General features: G+C 42.1%; 1 long non-coding RNA gene across 1 annotated transcript; it reads right to left on the minus strand.

Annotated features, from left to right (window-relative positions):
• Positions 1 to 3125: 3125 nt before the first annotated feature.
• Positions 3126 to 6441, minus strand: LOC136545545 (uncharacterized). Its single transcript, XR_010781083.1, has 2 exons — positions 6220 to 6441; positions 3126 to 3565 (listed from the first exon to the last, which is right to left on the minus strand). It is a non-coding gene; the product is annotated as an uncharacterized lncRNA (long non-coding RNA).
• Between the last annotated feature and the right edge of the window lie 3109 nt (positions 6442 to 9550).

The following is a 9550-nucleotide window of genomic DNA, read 5'->3' on the forward strand; positions in this document are numbered from 1 at the left end:
CTTTTCTATTCCTGCGGTAAGGGTGATCCTTAGGTAGGAACCTACGGTGTCCTATATAAACTATCTTTGAGTTATTTGGTAGATTTACTGCATCGGTGTCGTCCAAGCACTCGACACATCCAGTATAGCCTTTTGTTTTCTCTCTGGACAATGAACCTCGACCTGGCAGGTCGGTGATTGTAGCGATAAGTACACCCTTGATCGTGACATGTTCCTTTTTATAATCATCCCAAACATCCGGCACACCCTTTTCAAACATCTCCACTAGTTCATCGATCATTGGTTCCAGAAACACATCGATGTCATTCCCAGGCTGTCTTGGCCCTTGGATCAGTAGTGGCATCTGGATGTACGACCGCTTCATACAGACCTAAGGTGGAAGGTTGTATATACAGAGTGTCACTGGCCAGGTGCTATGATTGCTTCTAACCTGGTCGAAAGGATTCATCCTATCTACGCTCAAAGCAAACCAAAGGTGCCTTACCTCTCCACCGATATCCTTATAGAACATAGTATTGACAATCCTCCAGTTATGCCCATCGGCGGGGTGCCTCATCATTGAATCTTTCTTACGCTCTTCGCCATGCTAGCGCAACAGCTTGGCTGACTTTGCACATGCAAACAGCCTATGCACCCGGAGAGCTATAGGAAAATACCAAACGACCTTTACGGGACCTCCTCTGGTCTTGGTACCCTCATCTGACGGCCCTTCCTTATACCATGGAGTTTCACACTTGGGGCACTTGTCTAAGTCTTTGTATTTTTCTCTACGGTACAATATGCAATCATTGGAACACGAGTGGATTTTTTCAACCTCGAGGCCGATGGGGCAGATCATTTGCTTGGCCAAGTATGTCTTTCCTGGCAACTTGTTTTTTTTCTGGGAGCATTTTCCTTATTATAGCTAACAACTGATCGAAGCCTTTATCGCTCAATCCGTTTGTCTATTTGAACTCTAACAGCATGATGTCGGCTTCCAGTTTGCTCATTAGACAATTCCTATATAATGGTGTTTCGCCATCTTGTCTTATTTTCTCTAGCTTTCTCAGCTATCTTTCACTAAAACATCTGGTCTCTACATTACGTAGCAGCTGAGAAATGCCATCGTTATCCTCGATGTCGTCAGCTAGCGTGTTCCTAAACATATTATTAACTGTGGCCATAGGTTCCGTGTTGACATCAGGTTCCTCGTCAGCATCGTGGATGGCTACATTAGGCATGTCCACATCATCATCGTTTTCCCGTAGAACATTCGCACCAACCTCGCCATGCATAGTCCATATCGTATAGTTTGGCATGAACCCCCTGGTAATCAAGTGTGATCGTATAGACTCAATTTGACGAAAGTTCCTATGATTCTTGCAATCTTTGCATGGGCAGAAGATAGGGTTCCCATTCCCAGCATGGGCTTTGGCATCGGTGATAAACTGGCTAACGCCATGCATGTACCGCTTGTCCGTTCGGGACAGATGCATCCACTCTCGATCCATCTCTGCACAAAAAAATACTGAGACAGTAATTACAAACAATTAATAAGAAATCGAGCTTCATAAACAATAATTGTAGCTCGAAAGTACCATTTTTGGAAAACATTATTGTACACTAATTATTGAAAAATTGAAATTAGTAGCCCCGGCCCTGTAAATTGAAAATCGTAGTAAAAAACAATTATTGCACAATATTGAAGAACAACTATTCTACTCTACTTCTAAGAACTAAATATAGCATCACATACTAACAATGATGATTTTGACCACCATGGAATAATTAGCTAGGAATTTAAATGTGTTCATAGACACCAACTTTTTAGATGATGGATTCACCATAATTTGAGCCTTGCACAAATGTTCAATTGGAAAAGTGCTCTCTAGAATGAAGAAAGAACTAGAATAAGAATCAAGCAATGTAGCCATCAAAACAAAGCTAATTAAGCATCAAAATCAAAGGAGTGGATGTTTGTTACTAACCTTAAAGCAGAAAGATCAAGCCATTCTTCAAAATCCAAGCACTAGCTTCATGGTGAAGAGCAACCGCAACAATGGAGGAAAGGGCCCAAAAGCGCGCCTCTATTCTCGGGATGGAAGAGGGGAGGAAGAAGAGGACGGCTGCAGCCTTTTTATGCAGTAGGATTATCACCATCGTCTCTTGGCTAGAACCGACAGTGATAGAGCACAATCACTGCCGGTTTGTGGCTTGAACCGGCAGTGATGAGTGCCCGCCAAAAAACTGCCGGTTCAAACCACAAACCGGCAGTGATGTGGTCCTTCACTGTCGGTTTTAGTCCAGCCCCAATTATTTTTTCATTTTCAAGCTCATAACCGGTAGTGAAAATACATTACTGCCGGTTCTCATAAATTCGACAGTGATGTGTAAATCTGACGTAGTAAAAGAAGAGGGAGAAGAATCTACGTGGATAACTTTTTCTGTACTACAAGTACTAAGAGTCCTCCATCGGTGGTGCTCTACATATAGTGGCATTGTGTACAGCCTTACTGTACTGCACCAGGCGATCCACCACCTTGGTGTTCTTGACCGCCAGATCGCTCGCTAACCCTTTCTCCACTATGAAAAAGTTACTAGACACTGTCGGATCATCCATTGCTTGATTTCAATTGATGGATGCATCATGCACCATCCGGTGGGACTGTTTAAGTTAAAAAAAACTAATATATATATATTAAGATGTGTTAAATAGGCCGCCAGCAAAGACGGTTGCAGTAACTTTCCTAATCTTAAGATTTCCGAATAGGACAACATAAAGAGATACGGTATAGATTGCGTCGTCATTTTTCATAAACGTTTAATGTTTTTCCTGTACGGACATATTTGCTAATGACTTATACTCCGGAATTGATGGAGTAGCTGCTATATATCTCAAACACTTACATTGTGGAATGAAGGGGTACTAAGCTATAGAGTGTAGAATTTGATTGAAGCCACTAGATGAATGCACCACAACTCAGGCCTCGTTCGTTTTCTGTAGAACAGTTCCTGTCTTGGAACAGTTCCTGGCCAGGATCAAGTGGATCCTCTTCCCCACTCATTCCTAGTCTAATTCAAAACTTGTCCTTATCCATTCTTGATCTAATTATAAAATCATATTGGGCTAGACAGAAACACATACATAGAAGGAAAATAGGAAAACTGCTACTTGCAAGTGCTTGTTTGATTGCTGCTAGTGTACTTGCTTTCGCAGAACAAGTCTGCTGCTTCACATGAAAAATAGAAAACAAAGCCTCACGAGTTCACAGTTGCAAAGATTACATGGCCCTGGAAATTTACACGAGAATAACATAGATCTGTCAAAAAAAAAATTCAAATCACCATGCAAAGCAAACCCTAGAATATCCAGGGCTGCTGCCGGCATGTATACATATCCAGGCACTTAATTGCCAGAACAGAATATGACAAGCTTGAAACAATTCAAATTACAGGTAGATAACACAAACCATCACAAAGTGCATAAATCCAAAGCATAATTTAAACCAGTAGATAACTAGTCTAAGCCTACTCAAGTGTCCAGGCACTTTGTCCAATCCAATGTTTCTGGATCATTGCCTCCTCTCTGAAAATGACAGCAAGCTTTTTTACAAATTACTGAATAATTGAACGAAAATGACTCACAATGTAGTCAACCAAAGCATAATTAAATCAATATGTCAGTTTAAATGCACCAAGCTCACTAGTCGCTACCTAGACATCAACTGTAACTTCACTGGCAGATCCATTAAAGTCCAGAAGAACTCCTAAAAGACTAAATTATGACACGCTAGTCGCCACATACTCTATGGTTACTCTCACCATTAAAAATGTTTGAACTATCACTTACAATTCCATGCCTGATAACTGACAGTACTATTAACAAACAGTTTCTCATCTCACAATGATGCGTGGCCCACTCCTAAGAACATGGCAATCAGCAGTCCAACACGTATGACCCGCATGCAACATCTTCACAAAAAAAGAGCAAGTCAAAGCACAGACCTCTAAGAAAAGTACCCATACATAAAATTAGGCTTCCGATGTGAATGAACGAGAATGCAGAGTCTGATGATACTCAACTATCAACATAAACCATGAAGTGAACTTCCATATGGTGGTCGCCACCTCAGGCATTTGACAAGCATATATACAATTCACTACTATTAAACTTGCCTACTGTAAGTAATAGACCTATCTTCCAAACAGCAAGCAGAGAGACTTGAACGTCTGAACTGAAATTAAACATGCATCCATTTGGCATGAACTTGAAATTAAACATGCACATCTCACTGCGGTAGCATTGTATCAAACATTTTCAGAGCAGCGGAAGTCCATAACACACATCACGTCCTATAGGGCATTGGCACTTACAGTACCACTACCAAAAATGTATTAGTGACAAACTTGTGTCCATATCAACAAATATATGCTAACTGACATACCTAAGGTTATGTGACTGATCAGGCCTAGAGAACTCAAAGTTTTACAGGGACTAAAGGACTCTTGTAGTCAAATAGAAGGAAAACATCAAGTTTTCAGCAATTAAGTAGACTGACCTGTTAGACCATCATATTTTTAAGCCAAACCAAAGTTGATTCTTGATCTAGTGATGACAACTAGAAAGTGGTCTTCTGGTACAATCAAGTTCTCAAGAAAAAACTTTCTGCTGGTGAATAGTAGATAATATATATATACTTGTGCAGTTGTGCACCACTTGCCCAGGGCATTAGAAAAATGTACTAGCAGCTATTAAAATCTGATGCTCACAGCAAGACAGCACACAGAGCCAGCTCTGGAGACTGACCGTATTTATATATAGCACAGTAGCACAGCATAATTCAGAGGCACATGAAAAGATAAATCTTGCCCAAAATAAAGCTATCAAAAAGAAAGAGAAACACTAACATTAAGATTAATGCAAAGCACACAGGTAGAGCAATTAAACCATAGATTATCTATATGTTAATAATATTTGATCACTATTATTAATAAGAGCAGACCTCGAGTTACACTTACACCAGGTAATTAGTAGTAGTTCATTAACCATAACCCCAAGCATATAGTGGCTTAGTCATCATCACTATTAAAATATTTGATCAAAGACTACTAGACAAGTCAAGAATATATTGATTAACATATAAATAATAACACATTTGGTGCTGGAGAGATCTACAAGTAACAAGAAACCATTTGTCATATAAAGACATCATCTAGATAATAACGCATGAATACAGCTTCAGTAACTAAACCAACCCACCATTATATCTGAGTAATTCTAGTAAGATCATTGAAAACCGGAGACAAGGACGCTACTGCATACAGGAACAATTCTTATAGGCACCCAATTGACACTGAAATTTCTCTGCTAGCACAGGGAAATGTATTGGCACAGGAACAGAAGTTCTGTCAAGTCAACAAGTTGAACCTATAGAGCTAACTAGATCGACAAGATTTCAGCCTCACTGCACTGCACTGCACTGCGTGCTACTAACTATGTGGAAAGGTTATCTAAATGCCGGCCATCAAATTAAGTGCATGCATGCACGATTGCTGGTCTAATTACTGCTCGTTGAACTGAAAGAATCTGAGAAGGTGTTCTAGTATCAATCAATTTATAGGCTCTCGTGTAAGGCAATGCACAAGACGTGTAAGGCATGGCATGATACAGCAGATTGATCTCAATATAATCTGAAATAAACAAACCAAGGACTCAGGAGATGATAATATCTTTTTCTATAAAAAAAAGTACAAATCTATATGTATTCGCACACATACACTCATACTCCTAGCACGGCCGCTGCACTGCCTATCGATCTGCCCTTTAGCGTGGCACATCGATCTGCTGCATGCCTGTATGTATGCAAATTGCAAAACATGGAATGATAATACATCATGTCAATCAACAGATTGAGAGGTGTCGTTGCTGAGTCCAAGTTTCGCTGTGACCAGCGGGGTCTTGCCCCAAACGGCAAGCGCTCGGCATCGGCGAACGGTGAGCCTGAGCTACGAACCGAGATGTTGTATCCTGACTTCAAGAACTATGAACCCTAGAGGCAGCACCAGGGAGAAAAAAACGAGAAGGAAGAGGAGAACTCACTAGCGCAAAATCTAATCCACATCCCGCGTACCCGCACTGTGAATATCAACTAGAACTAGACCATCGTGCTCGTCGTCCAAGATCCAAGAACCCTAGAGGAGGAATAGAAGGCGGGGACGAAAAGGAGAGCGAGGGATCACCGGCGAGAAGGACGAGGAAGGGGAAGGACGTAGGGTTGGAGTCGGTCGCGTCGCCGTCGCCGTCGTCTTGCCCCTCCCCGCCGTTGCCTCCACTGCAGCCTGCGGGTGCTCGTGGTCGCCTCACCTCTCTGTTTCTCACGTCTACTTCGCGCCGCCTCAGGCTCCGACTCCGATCCGGAGGGTAGGAAGTCGGGCTTTGTTCCGGGCCGTGGAGGGGGCGGAATGGCGAAACCTGGCTAGTTTTCTTTTCGGGCCAGACTAAACTGAACAGCATTTCGAGGCAAGCCTGGCTTCGAAACGGGCCGGCGGCAATCCACGCGGATTGGGCAGCAGAACGGGCCATTCCGGCCAAAACGAACGAGGCCTCAATCGTCAGAAATAAAAGAAAAACCCACCCACCACGTGCGTTTCAGCACCTGCTACTGCTAGCCAGTGCTCACGCTCCCGCCCCTACGGCTTCCCTGCCTAGAATAGCGGTAGTCCGTAGTGCGTGCTGATATTTAGGCCCTCCGTCCATCACCTCCTCTTGTCGCAGCGAGTGCTGAGTTCGTCCAGTTTCCAACTTGTCATTGCCCTATGCAGGTGCAGGTACGCTCCTCCTCCACCTATCTCTCTCGCCGGTGAGTCCTGCCGAGCGCCCCGGCCGCTCGTCCGGCTCCACGGCCAGCCTTTCAGTTTGATCAGTACTGAGAGTCTGCTCTTTTGTTCCTCTTTCTTTTGGTCAACTCGATTCGTGGAGAGCAGACGAAGGCTGCTGTATGATCACCATGGCCGCCAACGACGCAGCGGCAGCCCGGGACGGGCAGACGGCCCTGGCGCTCCGCCTCGCCAAGCACCTCCCTCCTCCTCCGTCCAGGGCGGGCGACGTCGCGTTCTCGCCGTTCTCCGTGCATGCGGCGCTGGCCCTGGCGTCGGCGGGCACGCCACTACTACAGGATGGACTTGTTGTCCCGGACGGTAACGGCCTTTAGTCCCGGTTACCTCGCCGGGACAACGATCCTGGAATTAAAGGTGGAACCTTCAGTCCCGGGTTATTGAGCCGGGACTAAAAAGGGACCTTTAGTCCCGGTTGGTCCGGTTGGTATTACCAACCGGGACTAAAGGCCCTCTAGCCGAGCAAACGTGACCGCACTCTTTAGTCCCGATTGGTAACCTCAACCGGGACTAAATGTTCATTTTTTTCTTTTTTTTGTTTAATTTGTTTTCAGTTTAATTACACATATTTGTTTAATATATAATATGTTTTTATGTACGTATTCTACGCTGCTAATATAAATACACGCACGCATATAATTACATCTAATTCTCATCTCGAGCATTATTATATTCGAATAAAGTATAAAACTATATATATTATAGATATATATGTATATATACAACACTTTCATAATCTTGTTCTTAAAAATAACGATATCAATAAACATTTAATTTACATCATTAGTTCCTTAGGATCAAAGTAGAACTCGTTGTTGCGATTTAGCACTTTTTCTCGAAGATATCCTGCTATTGACTCTTGAACTGCTTTCAGATGGTTTTTTTGCATGACCCTTCGTTTCAACCATTCAGTCTTGCATTTGAAATAAAAAGAAAAGTATTAATACATATATATATATATATTCATTTAAAAATAAATAAAAAATTGATATATACGTACTCTGAGGACATCTTCAGGAGTTCTTCTTATATGTGCAGTGATAAATTCACAAACGTAGTATCCACACATGTTATTACCTAGTTGTTGCCACAAACACTACTGTACGAGAAGAAGATTATTCTCATCATCTCACACGTAAATTGAAGTACGATATAGTAATTAAACACGTAGGGAAGTATATATAGTACAACTTACTGGTATTTCAACTACATTAAGTGGTGCCTTGCAATCCTTACGGTGTTGCCGAATAAACTCTTTCCAACCCCTGTGCGACCAATAATATATGATCGTTAATAAATTATGGCAAAGTCTATTCAATAATAGTTGTGCGCGAGAGATCGAAATTACCCCTGGATAATGTCTATCATATCTTGATATAGTGCTCGCTCTTTTCTCAATGAGTCCAAAATTACTAACCGACTTGAGTTTAACTCAATGACAATGAGTATCTAGTGAAACCTGCATTGGTTTATACACACACGTACATGCATATAAGTTGTATTGATATTACATAAAATGTGTAGACTATATTATTATTAACACTTACTCAAAGTTATACGGGAAAAGTATTATTGTCTTGTCGTGCTGCTTCACGAAGAACTTCATGATATTCGTCTGTGCTCTTTGACAATAATATCGGTTTTGAATACGATATAAGGATCAATGAAGCCAACACTGGTGTCTTGTATTCTTTGGAGCTCTGACATCTGGAATCTATATATAAATATAAGTTACATGTGAGGATAATTATATACACGTACGCATGAAAGTGAGTTTATTAAATAAAAGTAAGAATCACTTACAAATAAAAGGAGCTAATGATTGATTTGTCCAGAGCGTCCAAGTGGTATAGTTGATGCAATTCTTCGAAACTAATATGTAAGATGTCATCGCCACGGAAGTAATGATGGTCTCTAAATCTGACAAAGATCCACTGCTCACCCCTGCCACATGCCTGCATGTACCACTTGTTGAGCAAGTACATTTGCGTACCTAATTCATTCAGAGCCACAGGGTTGTACAGACTTTTGCCAAATTTATAAGTCTTCCAGGTATCAACTTACAGGTTCTGGATTGGAGCTTTGTCTGTCACTTGATCCAAGGTTAAACTAGTTTATTTAAAAAAAAAGTATTAAGGTCTTAAACCGACACTTCTCCAGAGTTGTCTGGTCGATAGACTTCTATGTTGGAACCATATTCATTAGCAACAACAAGATTTTGCATTGGTTGCTTCTATTGTCCGAGCTGTGGGACATCCTTTCCTGATGCTCTTTTCCTTTTCTTATGTGCATCATGTGACTTCACGAGGGAGCGGTCATAGTCTGATAGTGGCAGAGGCTTATGAACTTCAAGCATCTTTTTCTTGTGAGCTTCGACCTTCTGCCTCAGCTGATCTCGTGGTATGTAAAAGTATGACTTCTCCTTAAGCTTCGCTTGTCTCTGCTTTTGGATATCTATAAAAAAATCTTTCACTTTTTTGTCTTCTTCAGCTGCTATTTGCTCATCAGTCTTTTCAGGAAGTATTTCTTGAGAAATAACTCTTTTTTTGGTCTTCTTTGCCGCCGGGACCTTAGACGTCTTTGTAGTGCGTCGCTGTGGAGGGGGTGGGGGCGGTGTTGGAGACCAGCGTGGAGGTGATGAGGCCGGTGTTGGAGTCCGGCGTGGAGGCGTTGGAGA

Source organism: Miscanthus floridulus, chromosome 3 (genome assembly GCF_019320115.1).
Source record: "Miscanthus floridulus cultivar M001 chromosome 3, ASM1932011v1, whole genome shotgun sequence".
Lineage (NCBI taxonomy): Eukaryota > Viridiplantae > Streptophyta > Magnoliopsida > Poales > Poaceae > Miscanthus > Miscanthus floridulus.